We start from the raw sequence: 15,293 nt of genomic DNA, 5'->3' as shown, positions 1-15,293 counted from the left end.
AATAAAAAAAAATAAAATGAGTCAAAAAGCCAAAACAAAAGGCTAAGGATGGAAACTAAGTATAGAAGCAAAGTAAGAACAAAGTTTTCTCTAATTACATGTAATCGAAGACCCTATTATCTCAGACTTGTTTATTTGAATATTCATTCCGTTCCTTCTTAAACCATCACCTCAGCCCCGTATCACCTAATAAAGATCTATAACTCAATTAGAATTAATTTGGTGTGATAGTAAGTGGTAGATGTGTTTGATCGACCTTGGCTTCCTTAGATTGTCATTAAGATTGTGAGAAAATGTATGCCCACTGCACACTAGAGTTAGCAAACTTGAGTAAAAAAATTAGAGTGTTTTGTGTCTTGACACATTCCTTATGAGAACCTACTTAGGCACGCTACCCAAAAGTTTCAGAAACGGACCTACCATTGCATTTCATAGCATAGTTCATTGTATTATTGTTTTATCTTAAGATGATTTGATTATTATGCATGTATTAATTGAGGAGTTAGATTGATGATCCTTGTTTAAATGCTAGTGAGATTTATAGATTCTGAGATAAAATTAGGGGACAATTACTTTTATTTCTTAGTTTTTATAGTATAAATGAAGTTTGTAAGTATCTTCACTGAAAAACTCTCACAAAGTTATAACTCATCCACTAGGGAATTCTTAGTGGTTTAAGGTCTTATTGTATATGGTCAATGCAATCGCGGACTCCGCGAAACGAGATTAGTTCCATATTTTTAGCCACTTATCTATTTTTATTTCTCATCTTTGCTTGAGGACAAACAAAATGTTGTTTGGGATTGGTGTAATAAGCACCCAAAAGTGTAGTTTAAACCCCTTAATAGTATTACATTTAGGCTAATTATATTTATAATAAATAAGAGTTAGTATTGTTTACGTGTTTTTGTGTATTTCAGGTCTTGAAGCTGTTTATGTGCTTAAAGACGTCATTTTGCATGGAAAATGAGTCAAGATGATTGTTAGAAGAGTTCTATGTTTAAAGCCCAAGAATCAAGAAATTCAGGTAGAAAAAGAACAAAAAAGTCAATAGAATTTCAAATGGGCGTATCTTTGGACTCGGGCCTCAAAATTAGGCCTACTTTATGTCAAAATGACCGGCTCAGAATACGCTTTCCAATGGACCCAACCTTACCCCAATTAGAGCTATAAATATAAACAAAAAATGCACTGAAGTAATTTTCAATATAATTGGCCCTTTTAGACTTAACCTAATGGACTTGGGGCTCACTTTAGAAGCCCAAAGTTCCTCTTTTTGGCCCATGCATGAAAATGTAACCCTAACCCTCTCCTATATAAAGAGGATTAAGGCTAAACTTATTCTCTCCTTCCTCCCCTTACTTAATAATTTGTTTAGTTTAGTTTTAATTAGTTTTATTTTCATTAGGGTTAGCATTTGTAGCCACCATTAAAACCTTAGAAAATAAAAGTTTGTTTCATTCTCAATTCGATTTCTATAGTATTATGTCTTTATTTTATTGTTTTGGTATTGTTCATCCGATGAATCGTGGCTAAAACCTCCATTAGAGGGGGTTTATGAAGTCACGTGAGGATGGTTAGCATTTAGTTTCTAATTGTTTTGCAAGAACTTCAAGTTCTTTGTTACGAGTGCCTAGAGATAGAGCTCACAACGTAGAACTAGAGTTTAGAGCCACCATCAAAGAGATTTGTGGTGGAGTTAAACTCTCATGTTAGTGAAGCCTTAATCCGGAAAGACTTAGTGTTCACTAAGGATCAAACAAGTGATTCGATAACTAGCTAATAGTCAATCGAATCATGTGGTGGAATTTCCCATCTCTAATCCCTTTTATCATCATTATATCTATTGCTTTCACCCTTAAATCTACTATTTTGACTCTCATTAGTAAAGCATATATCTAATATAAACTTGCATTCAAGTAGTGTACGACTAGAGTTTGGCGAACATGACTACTCCTCTCTATCTCACATGATTTAAAGAGTTTCATATCTTGATAAATTACTATTTCTCCACTCTTCTCATTATTGTTTCAATAGTAAATTAAACTTTGTTTCTTATCACCAGTGTTGGTCACCAGGATCATGCAGCATTGGGGGTTCCATGTTACAGACGCTTTAGTGGAGATAAGAGACGCTACTAGAGGTCCTGAAATTCTAGCATCCACCTACAACCAGAGCCACCGAGCAAGCACGCCCTACCGAGCAAGTAGACTATTTTGCAGAAGGTGCCACTCGACAGTTCACTCAACCCATGGATGGAATTCATTTCCTCTATGGAGGCCAGAGGATTCTGCACCAGCACGTTCACAAACGCAGACAAATGCAAGGAGCCATTTTAGTAGCACAACAAACCCTCAGAGAGGAGCAAATAGATCTTTCCAAATAGGGAGGCGTGACGACGACGCTTTTCCTGACAAAGTCACAAGAACACTTTTTTTTAACATGAGCATTAGATATACTCCCGCATAGCGATATTCAACCTAGGACCCAAATACATCATGCCAAATTTTTCCAATTTTAGGATCTTCAAAATACGACATCGTGAAAATAATTATCCATAATCATGCATGTATTTCGGATTCAAACTGACTAGGCTTATTAGGGGATGGCTCCATCATAGTGTCCATATAGTTAGATGTTTTATTTTTTTGTATTTTTATTTTGTTTTTACTTTTTTTTTAACATGTATGACGCTTACTATAATTAATTTTATATGCCTGTTACTTTTTATTTGTAGAATTTGGTATATGAGTAGACGGTAATACAAATACATCATGCCAAATTTTTCCAATTTTTCTGTATTACTTATGCTTTCAAAAATACAAAAACACAAAATAAAAAAATCATAGTAAAATAATTATCCATAGTACAATAAACCATGTATTTCTCGTTCTATATCAAACAACTCATGCCCCAAACTTATTAAAAACCAAAACTCCAAAAAAATCAAAAGAGTCAAAAATCGAATCTCCCAAAAGTTCAAAATCAAAAGGAGACGATATCAGAAACAAAAACAAAATTAGAACTCCCAAAAATTTCAAAATCATATAGAGTCACAAAGCCAAAAGGCTAAAGAATCACAATTCGGAAATAAAGAACAAAACGAGGTTCTTCTCTAGTTATAAGTATCTTGAAGACCCAATTTATCAACTTATCAAATTGTTGTTTTTCCCTTCCTTTTTCTTTCTAAATCATCACCCTAACCCCGTAACTCCTAATAAAAGACTTCTATCTCAATTAGGAATAGGATTGTGTGATAGTAAGTGGTAAGTGTGATCAATCGACCCCGATTTCCTTTAGACGTCATTCGTGTATGTAAAGAATATAAATGCCCGCTGCATTTGAGAAAATAAAACTTGAGTGAATCTATCAGAGAGTTTGTGTGTTTAACACATCCTTGTGAGAAACCACTTTAAGGACGCTCTCCAAAAGTTTCGAAAATGACTTTGCTTTTGCATTTCACTGCTTATGTTTGAGCATCTATTTTTAGATAATTAAATTACTGTACATATATTATTCTAAGTTCAAAGAAGCTTGTCTTTATTCCCCCCTAATAAAATGTATAGATTCCTGAGAATAAATAAGGAGACAAGACCCCTTGTACTAGATAGAAGAAGTTTTTGAGTACCTTCTCTGGAAAACTCTCACGAGGCTTAAAGCTCATCCACTAGGGAATTCCTAGTGCTTTAAGGCCTTGTTGCATATGGTCAATGCAGTCGCACTCCGCGAAACGAGATTAGTATAATTAATAATAAATCACTTATTTGTTATCTTAGTTTTTCTCTCACCTTTGCTTGAGGACAAGAAAAGTGCTATTTGGGGGTGGTAATCAGCTTTCAAATGTGTGTTTTATTACCCTTACATTACTGCATTACAACCCTTTTTACGCATAATGAAAAGACAACTCATAGTTTTTATTACTTTTTTCAACTTACAGAGCAATTCAGACCACTTATCATAAAAGCTACGTCTTAGCACCAAAATGAACCTTATTTACGCTTATTATGAAGACTCGTAGCTGCTATGAAAAAGTGCTGAAAAAGTCAAAATCAAAGTCAAAGTCAAAGGTCAAAGTCAAGGACTCAAAACCAGATAATTGAAAGTCAAGTTCTTAACTCAGAAGACCAGAGATAGATGTCCTTGATACAAAAGAAGACTTTCTCTAAACCTAACTTGATCAATAAGAAATGAAAAAGCAAAAGCAAAAAAGCAAAAAAAGAAAAACATAAAACAACTATGGTGAGGTGTCTTGATTGTAGAGGGAGGGGGCAAATCAGTCTTTTATAAAAGTAAGGGTATAAGAACTCAAAAGTAGGATGACAGAATGCACCTAGACTTATTTTAGTGTCATGTAGAAGTAGTGCAGGGATTTTATTTTTCAAGTCATTTACATTCAAGTTGTTTTACTTTTGTTCTTCATTTCAATAAAGTTATTTCTTTCAAGTTTGTTCTTCATTTTAATCAAATTATTTCTTTCAAGTTTGTTCTTCCTTTCAATCAAGTTATTTCTTTCAAGTTTGTGTTTTCAATCAACAAAGTCATTTCTAATGTTCTTCAATACAACTAGAGTTAACAAAACAAGTCCTAAAAGCTAAGAAACATACATTTCTTCCTTTAAACTCCCATTCATTCAAGTTCTAAACAATTTATGGTGAACCTCACTAAACAAACTTTGGAATACTATCCACTAAAACTTCAAGAATATATGAAAAACCACCACCCAACCATCACCATCCCAATTTAACACCTCTTGAAAGTCATCCTCCAACCATCAAAATCCACCAATTTTTTAGGACTGCACTACCAAACCATTTCAAAGAATCCTCAATTTCGCACTTAAACCAATCGCCTCCAAAATAATTCATAATTTTTTCAATCCGCCTCCCAGTAAAAAGACTTTGCCCAATATACAAACGCAAAAGTCCATCAATTCAGTAGTTATGAAACCTGGTATGTCCTATTCCCCATCATTTGAGCCTCATGAAGGACATCTACTACCAATCTCTCACTCTTTTGGACAATTCAAACATGATGGGTTATTACATAAGTTCCATGATGGGTTACACAAGCATCCTCTTATCATTCTGCATCTTACCATTCTACACCTTACACTCCAAATGTATCATTTCATTCGGTTTGGGGGTAAATGATTTAATATTTTTTTCTAGATTGATCCCCAACTGTTTTGATTATTAGTATATAGTTAATAACATAGCATCCATCTTATATATAGTCTTGAGAAATCTGACTTAAAACGACCTCGCACATATAGTCTAGAGTATCTGACTATAAACGACTCATTATGTTTTCTCGATGCATTCTAGCATCCTTAAAGTAATCGGGCCCTCCTCTTGGAGTGTGTGGTTGTAAGTGTGGGAACCTTAGTCTATGTATATCTCGCATATTCTTTGTAAAACATTTTTTACTCATCATTTTAGTAAGTGTGACCATACGGAGTAAATATACAATTTTCTTTTTCTTTGTTTTACATTTCTTTTTCAAAATAGTAGTTTATTTCCATTCTCATTATGAAAGATTCTCGATACATCAATAGTTATGTGATTTTCCCAAAAAACAAAACTGGCAATGGATTCCACCTAGACCAACCCTTAGAAGTACGCAATCTCCATTCTTCTAAGGGCAATTTAAGGATCAATTATGTGTTACTAAAGGTCGCCCATATCACCATGCACTTTCTGTCTCAGCTTAAACCACATAGATACCAATTGTCCTTTGTTCAACAACATATCATCACCTCAACCAAAAGAAGTATGTGCTTTCAATATACCAAATGACTCATTGAGACAACACCCAAGTTCGCATGGACTAATAATCCACAAACCCAACTACCTCTAGAGTTCACTAATCATGTCAAACCACCAAATACATTCAGACAAGGACAAGGTAACTACAACAATCAGAATAGAGCAATGGTTCCATCCTATTTTAACCAAAACTACCAAAATCCACCAATCAACAACTAAAGAGACCTAGTTCCAGTTACACCACCCACTATTGTCCAATCCGATATACCCTCCCACCACATCTTGTGGAGTAAATCCCCCAACACAAATAATTGAAGTCACAGTCTGACTGGATTGGGTTCAATAAAAAACTGACATGAAAGTTGCCTAAGATCATCTATTATGGTTGTTTTCAAAATTAGCTTTAGAAATCACTGCTTTTGTATGAGTTATCTTTATAACATCTCTACATAGTTTTCAAAAACTCGAGGATATAAAAATGAAAATTTTACGTTCCAGAGTAACTCAAACTATACTGGAGAGACGTATGATTTTATCTTCTTATAGAAACGCTCTATATAGTTAGAGATATATTTAGATTGAGAAAAACAATTACTATAAAATACACACACACACATGCATGATTAGTTTTTCATAGTGGAATAATTACGTAGTTCCAATAAATATAAACCATGTATTTCTCGTTCTATATCAAACAACCCATGCTCCAAACTTGTTCGGGGGTGGTATATTTTCATCACGAAGAACAGAGTACAGGTGTATTGTTATTTTTGTTCAAGTTTCTATGGTAATCTCTTTCTTTATCTCTTCATACTTTGAGGACAAAGTATATTTCTATTTCGGGGTGGTATAATAACATTTTGCAAAAACTATGCATTTCTTATATATATTAGTATATTTCTTTCTTTCTTAATTTTTTTTTTTTCGAAAAAGACCAAAATATTTTTAGCTGTTTAGTATTAAAAGTCTTGTTTCCTTTTTCCATGGTAAATAAATAGTCTAGAAGTCTCATTATAGCAATAAAGTAAGAATTCGTTCTTCGAACTTAGACTAATAAACGTATAATAGTTTCTGCATCTTTTCATGAATAGTATGCATAAGCATTTGATTGTATATAACAGTGAGTTTCTGAGACCAAGATTAGAACAATTAAATTTCATATCTTGTGATAATCCAGCCAAAAACCTTATCTGAATAATTATTAAGTGATGACACAAAAATTGTCTGGATAGAAAGACTACACGCCCACTTAGTTGATCACCACGTCATATCCTAAGAGAGAATTTAAACTCTTTTTGGATCGATATAGCTAAATAAAACGTTAAAACTACAAAAAAGATAGTTTTCCTCTAGTTACCCCTTTTGAGCCTAGCTTCATAATTTTCTAAAAGCCTTTTTATTTTTCGCCATATATTTCTAACCCGTTACAACACACAATAAAAAACTTACCCAGTTGACAAATTGAGAATTGGATGAATATCATAAAAAGAAAAGAGAAGACCTTGTACCAAAAACAGAACAATTAGTTGCTTCGAAAAGAATAGAAAGACCTATCAGAAAACTTTTCAAAAAAAAAATCAAAGGAGTCAAAAATCAAATCTCCCAAAAGTTCAAAATCAAAATGAGTCGATATCAAAAGAAACTAAAGCATTCTGGGATTTGTTATATCAATAACAACTTCTGCATACTCCCCATTGTTTGAATTCTCACTGTCGTCGACCGCCTTTCCTTTGGTTTGCTGAAATCTATCGTTCAACAGTTTGAACATCTTCTCAAACCTCGATTCAGTTCTTTGATCGATTTCTTCTCGTGATTGCATGAATTTTTTAATTTCTTCCTGAAGCTCTATGATTTGGGTTTCATTCTTTTGCAAAAGTGCCATGGCCATCTCAATCCAAGGTTCAAAGGCTCTTGATACCAATTATACTTTTCTACAAGAATCTCAAGGAGTTCAAACAAACTAGAATCAGATAAATAAGAAGAGAACTCTCTACTTCCACTTGAAGAACAGAGTCTAAGGGAATTTTCTCATTAATTTTCGCATCCCACCCTTACCAGGGACAGTATTACATTTATACTCTCATTTTCTAACCAATCCCTATCTCACCGACTCTAACTAATTTCTGGATTAAGCTAAAAGCAGACTAATAAATTTGACTGCAATGACCATACTACCATTACTTGATACTGTAATTATAGAGACTGCCTTTCAGTAACTCCATTTGTTTAACCTGGGACATGATAACTACTTTTGCAGAATTTTCCCCTTGCTCAAACTATGAGTGAAACGGAACAAGAAAGGAAAGGAAAGAACAAGAAGAAACAGGACAGTGGGCCATGTGCAGCATATGCTCTTTGGTGCACTTGATACTGTAATTACAGAGACTGCCCTTCTATAATTCCATTTGTTTAACCTGGGACATGACAGCTACTTTTGCAGAATTTTCCCCTTGCTCAAACTATGAGTGAGACGGAACCAGAAAAGAAAGGAAAGAACAAAAAGAAACAGGACAGTGAGAAGAAGAAGAAGAAGAAGAGGCCATGTGCAGCATATGCTCTTTGGTGCAAAGATCAGTGGAATGAGGTATTATATTGATTCTCTTTATTCTTTGTTTGTTTTGAATCAAAATCGCCAAATTTCATAACTCATCAATCGCTTTTAATATGTAGGTTGAGAAAGAGAACCCCATGCTGAGTTTAAGGAGATTTCTAACATAATGGGAACAAGATGGAAGAATCTCAGCACTGAGGAAAAGAAGTCTTACGAACAAAAATACCAAGATGATAAAGAAGCTTATCTACAAATCGATGGAAAGGAAAAGCGTGAGACCTAAGCGATGAAGTTACTTGAGGATGAGCAGAAATAGAAGACTCGATGGAATTGTTCGAACAATATCTACAGTTTAAACAGGTTCGAATAGGCATCCAAGTTTTAAAATTTCACAATTTATCAATGAATTTCAAGTCTAATGCAATTTCATTTCGTGACGGCAGGAAGTAGATGAAGAGATTAAGAAGAAGAAGAAAACACAGTAAGGATATTAGACCATTTTCCTCTCCTTTTTGTTGATTTTTTTTTCCCATAAAGAAAAATTAATAACCTATCCTTTTACTATACTTAATGCAGGAAAGATAAAGATCCTTTAAAACCAAAGCGATCTCTATTAGCTTTCTCCATAAACATGAACAAGCGACAAGCAGCACTGGTCGAACAGAACAACAATGTTCCGGAGGTAATAATTTATGTTCCCTGAGTTTCACATTGACTTTTTCAAAATGTATATCTTGCTCAAGTAGTGATTAGAAATAATCATTGTACAGATTGGTAAGATAGCTGGAGAGGAATGGAAAAACATGTCTGAAGAACAGCGAAAACCTTATGAGGAGGTTTGTTTTTCTTTAATGTTTGTGGATCTTTCAGCTGAACCTCCATAGGCTAAGATATTAGTACACTTTAATTTGCAGATTGCAAAGAAGCAGAAGGAAGAGTATTTGAAAGAAATGGAACATTACAAACAAAAGAACGAAAATGAGGATGAGACTCGCCGGCAGGAAGAGGAGGAACTGATGAAAATTCAAAAACAAGAAGCCTTGCAGATGCTAAAGAAAAAGGAGTAGACAGATAACATCATTAAGGTCTTGTTAGATCTTGTGTTAACTACGAATTGTGGTTTCACTTTAGTACATTTGCTAATTGAGTGTTGATTTTCTAATGTACAGAAAACAAAAGAGAAGCATCATGAGAAGAAGAAACAGAAGGACGAGCAGAAATCCGACCCTAACAAACCGAAAAGGCCAGCTTCTTCATTCATTCTCTTCAGGTAAATAATCCTAACAGTTCTATACACAAAAGTTGTTAACCTAGTAGGAACGAATGAAACTTGATGATGTTTATGATATTTGCTGATTCTGCTGTTGCAGCAAAGAGATGAGGAAGAATTTAGTGCAGGAGAGACCGGAAATCAGTAATGCAACACTCAATGCCCTGATTTCAGTCAAATGGAAGGTATGATCAAAATTTCTATCTTTAGGAGAATACTATGGTTCATTAAGTTTTTATAATTTATGTGAAGTTCATCTAATATGAGTTTTGGTACTTTGCCTTGTTTGCAGGAACTGAATGAAACAGAGAAAGAAATCTGGAATAACATAGCAGCAAATGCAATGAATGCATACAAAAAGGAAATGCAAGAATACAACAGTCAGAAGATCGGGGTTTGCGAAACTCGAGTATAAGTGAGGCTGTCGGAGTTTGATTATACTCAAACTTAGTGACTCTGTTCACGTGGTTCTGTTGAACTGAGTAACAGTTGGTTTTCCTAGCAGGGTCAACTGTTTAGTTTTAAATAGTCTTGTGCTCTTGTTGAACAGAATGCGTTAGCTTCTGAATGTGATTTCAATGGCACTTGGCGATATTCAAGTTGATTATGTTTTTGCAAGACTTGATTTTTGTGTCAGATGTTGATTCATATCAAGTTAATCAAAACTGGAATCAATTAGAACGAATCTGCAATAACTGGGCTAGCCAAAATGTGTTTATCACAGCTGAGACCTACATTATTGCATAGCTGAAACATGTTTCAATGGTGCCTTAACACCAGTTGTCTCAGATCAATTGTGGAAGATGGTAGAAGTCTATGCATATACCGTGAAAAAGTGTATTCATTTAAGGATATACCTTATGCAAAAGACACCCCCTGCCAATTATACACACTAGGGGGGGGGCGCTAACAAGCAACACATGCGATGCATGAATCGCCATATAGACCACCTCAAAGAGACACAAATCAGTGTTCAAGTACAACTTTCAAACTCCCTTCACTAAGGTGGTATGAACTTATGAAGAACACAACTTGTTTCCATACTGTTCCTAAGCATTTCTCATTACAACTTTGATTTCAGTATTTTGAAAAAGACGGCCTCTGAAGAGCAGGAGACGAAAGAGGATGTGGATGAAAGCACAGAAACAGTCCCGATTATAAGATACTGTGACTCCAAGCCTCCAACAAGAAAAAAAAAAAAAAAAAAAAAACTACGAAAGAGGATGTGGATGAAAGCAGAGACAGTCCTGATTATAAGATACTGTGACTCCAAGCCTCCAACAAGAAAAGCAAAAAAAAAAAAAAAAAACCTACGCTAAGCGTAAATCTAGGATAGAGTGGTATCTTCAAGTGTTTGGACAAGACTGTCTTGTACAAACCTGCCTTCACAAACTGCACACCCTGAAACAACAATCAGATTTCCATCCAAATTGAAGCTCAGGGATATGTACACTTACTTTAAAGGCACGGTGGCCAGTAACCACAATTAAGATGTATATTACTGAAATTTGATTGGAATCACTGACAGAGCATGGTCACAACCAATCCGTCCATTTTTCAGTTTAAAACACTGGAAGCTCAATGTATTGCCTAAATGTAAGAAGGGGAAATGTATCAGCCTAATTCGTGACCATCAAGATGACATGTCTTCGGGACCGAGACAACGTAAGGTAGAAGAAAGAGGGAGCACGTGATCCAGTCCGCGAATCATGTAAGGGGCACGGAATCTAGAGGGGCATAGGGACCAGTGTGGTTTCAATGACCCAAAGGGAGGCAGAATAGTGAAGGGGCATACGGGAGTACGATAACAAAGCCGCGATATATCAAGAGATAGTTGGACAATTAGTGGTCAGGGAACTAGAAAGAAGATCGTGGGATAAAAGAGCGGTTAGCGGTTAGACAGAGGGGGTGGTTAGAAGATATATAAAAGAGGAGAAAGGTGAAGGGAAAAAGGGAGGTGAGGAGACAACCAGAGGAGAGGACATCTAAAGAGGAGGAGAATCCAAGAGTGGAGAGAGAGAGAACTACGGCACAGCTTGATCCTCCCTGAAGGGGGTACGTAGGCAGCCCTAAATGGGTTCAGTTGAAAGGTTCAAAAGAGAGGGAGTCTCATCTTTGAGAAGAGACAGAGGAGAGTGGAGGTGTGAAGTTAAAGGGTACTAACTGGGTTCACACAGGAAATGCAGCTGAGTTGGGTCATCAGTTATTTATTTACTTATAAAGAAGGGTTTCCTTGGTAATCTGATGGAGCACAAAGTAACAAGTTCAAAGACTCAAAATTATTTAACAAACAGATTCACATCCAGCTGCAAATACAAGTTTGTAAAGCCTCCACAAACATACAAACAACTGAACAAGCTAAACATACTTAATGCATGTCGTCACTGCTCCCCTTTTGCCATTTACTTGGTGGATGACAAAACAACCTTTCCTTCATCTTTCTTAGTATCCTGCAAATTTTGAATAATGTTTTTCAGCATTAATTGGTAAAAATAAGTACAAAAAACGGTGAGCCAATGAAAATAAATAAAAGACAACCGATTTACATAGATACTGCTGAATCTTTCTGGAAAAACATAGTTGGCCCTACTAATACACATTCGCAGTATACTTCGTACCATAAAGATAGTTTCCATGTCGCGAACAATACTGACAAATAATAAATTGAAAGTAAATGAATGATCTAATAATAGATTGAAAGTGGGCTTACTTCTTTAAAAGATAATATCCAAGCACCGGCGCCCGCGACGAGTATTACGGGGGCAGGACATTTACTCGGCATAGCCAACAGAATCCATTTTCGGTAGCTCATTTTTTTTTCCTTGTCTTCCTTTTTTGCTTCTTCTTCTACTGACGAGGGTTTGTTGTTGATTACCTACTTTGATGAAGCCACTTTAGTGGGCTTTATTTTCTTTACACAAAGGAGACCCAACAAATTTGTCGAAAACTCGAAACTTTCGACATTCAGTGAATGAGATATATCGGGAATTTTGATGGCGTTAGCCGTTACCTTAAGAAGCGAAATTTATTAATCTTGTGGAATGATCCAAGATTTTGAAATTTAAAGTTTGAATACTAGATTTTGGGTTTAATCTCCCTGGTTGATACATAACCAGCATAAAAACCCCCTCATTACGTACTAACCCATAAAAACCTCTTATTTTTCTAAAATATCTAAACTGACTAAAATATCCCCCACACATAAAACCCAGATCTCAAATTTATCTTCTCTCTTTCTTCTTGTCGCATCCACTATTCTTGTAAATCCTAGATATCCTGCAAAACCAAATTAAGATGACAAAACAACCTAAAAATAAGAGAGAAACACCCAACAAAACAAAAAAATCGAAAGTTTTCATGTCACAAACAAAAAGGAAAGTAACTACCGATAAAAAGACGAAATCAAAAGTAAAAATCATTTTTATTTTTTAATTTTGTTTGTAAATAAACGAAATCTAAGGTGAGAATCATATTTTAAGTTGTCTGAAATTGATATTAGTTGACACTCTGTAGTTGATATGAAGTTCACACTCTGTAGTTGATATGAAGATTTGAATTTGTATCATATTTACATAGCCTGTGCAAATTTGAATTTAAATTCATATTTCTATGTGAATGTAAATTTACATATGTATACTTGCTTTCATCAGTACTGTTTTGGTTACAATAATAACTATGTAAATTTATATTTTCGTATGTTTACTTGCATAACTGAATTTGCTGTGTAAATTTGTATTTTCATATATGTGAAAGTAAATTTTGAAATGTCAGTTTAACAGACTTATTTATTATTTTCTCCTTTATTGCAATAGGAGGTAAAACCTACTAGCTCTACCAAGGTGTTTTGTTATACTGTTTTGCCTATGCTAGCACTTTTTCAAGAGTTCAAATGAAAAATTAGAGATATTCATATCGCCAAGACGAAAGAAACTCTTTTTGGACAAATTTTTTATAGTTTTTGTTGAAGGACATTGGAGAGACTGAGTTGAATGGGGAGGAAGAGGCAAAGAAAGAATATCATGAAATGATGTGTTGCGTTTTATTGGTGGATCACTTTGGGATACTAATTTTGTTTGAATTATGGGCGTAAATCTTTGATCTTTCATGTAATGTCAGTTTGTCTTTGAATTCTGGATGTAATGCAAGAAATGAGCCTAATTAGTTTGTCAGTTTGTCAAATTTGCATAGCTATGCCAGAAAACAGTTTATTAGAATTCATATTTGCATATGAAAATTTACATTTCATAGCCTGTGTCACCAGTCAGATGACAGAAAAAAAAATGTATGTGAAAATCAATGTGTACATGTAAATTCATATTTACATAACCTGTGTCACCTGTTAGATGTCAGAAAAAACGTCTATGAAATTTCATATTTGCATATGTAAATTTGTATTCATATATGTAACTTTATATTTGCATATGCCAATTCATATTTTCATATGTAAATTCATATTTCCATAACCCGCGTCACCTGGTTAGAACTCAAATGTCAAAAAAATGTCTATAAAAATTCAGTAACTGTAAATATAATTTTACAAAATGTGTCTATATAACATCAAAATGAGCAATCAAATATATTATGCATTACTTCTTGAACGAGCCCAGCACCAAAATAGAGATTCGCCATACACCAATAGTGGGCGAACTTGGGCTTCAAATTATACACAGATGACATTTGGTTGAAGTAACTTCTTCAATCCAACAACAATCCTCCACGAGCACAAGCACATAAAACACCGATGAAAGTAATCTCATCTGGGATAACAAGTTGCTCTACTGCCTTTGATCTTTTCCTTTCCTTCCTACCACCACCATAATCATCATGGCAATGCATTATTCTAGTCATTTCATGAAACAGACTTATGCCATCGTCTGGACAACCATAAATGCAATACCCCAATATCATTGCATTCCAAGAAACAATATTTCTCACTAACATACTATCGAAAACTCTTCTCGCAGCATCCACCCTCCTACATTTACTATACATGTCTATCAAAGTTGTTTTAATAATCAAAGTTGACATGCCAAAGTTCTTGATCATCGACCCATGAACAGATTTACCTTCCTTCAACCTAGCCGATCGACCGCAAGCAGTAAGCACAACAACAAAAGTCGATCAAATCCCTCCTCGCCCATCTTAATCATCTCGCGAAACAACTTCAACCCACATCCCGGGTTGCGTGCTTTGTTTAAATATCTAGATATCATAATGTTCCAAGAAACCACATTTTTCATTGGCATTTGATCAAAAATCCGGTGTGCAGTATCCACATCTCCCACTCTTACATAACCATTAATAATTGAGTTCCAAGAAATAGAATCTCTATTAGACATAAAATCAAACAAATGGGACGCGGAATGTATAAGATCGAAAGAAGCATACATATGAATCAAAGAATTGTGAACATGAACAACATTGTGGTAACCAAATTTAATGGCGTGAGAATGACAGATGAGTCCAATGTGGGTATTGATGCAAATTTAATAGGTGGGAAAGGGAAGAAGAAGAGTATGCTTTGAGTACAGTACTGATGCAGAAGGCATCGAAAAATTTAAGGTTGAAATCGGCGTGTTCTTCGCCATTGTTGCCGGTAAAAAATATTGAGAACAAACCCAAAAACGAACGAGTGGTCTGACTGAAAAGAGAAAGGGTAAAAAAGGAAATAAATTTTGTTTCAAAATAAAAAATAGACCGAGATTCA

General features: G+C 34.9%; 2 pseudogenes across 1 annotated transcript; one reads left to right on the top strand and one right to left on the bottom strand.

Moving 5' to 3' along the window:
- Positions 1 to 8,226: 8,226 nt before the first annotated feature.
- Positions 8,227 to 12,043, top strand: LOC147493723 (high mobility group B protein 13-like; annotated as a pseudogene). The gene is made up of 9 exons (XR_015198837.1): positions 8,227 to 8,349; positions 8,436 to 8,676; positions 8,760 to 8,797; positions 8,893 to 8,998; positions 9,087 to 9,152; positions 9,231 to 9,401; positions 9,486 to 9,586; positions 9,687 to 9,771; positions 9,879 to 12,043. The product of XR_015198837.1 is annotated as a high mobility group B protein 13-like (transcript).
- A 2,100-nt stretch (positions 12,044 to 14,143) lies between these two features.
- Positions 14,144 to 14,976, bottom strand: LOC147493722 (pentatricopeptide repeat-containing protein At3g51320 pseudogene; annotated as a pseudogene).
- Positions 14,977 to 15,293: the final 317 nt, after the last annotated feature.

This window comes from Coptis chinensis, chromosome 6 (genome assembly GCF_015680905.1).
Source record: "Coptis chinensis isolate HL-2020 chromosome 6, ASM1568090v1, whole genome shotgun sequence".
Classification (NCBI taxonomy): domain Eukaryota; kingdom Viridiplantae; phylum Streptophyta; class Magnoliopsida; order Ranunculales; family Ranunculaceae; genus Coptis; species Coptis chinensis.
Note: the sequence above shows the minus strand (reverse complement) of the source record. Positions and strands in the feature narration are given on the sequence as shown.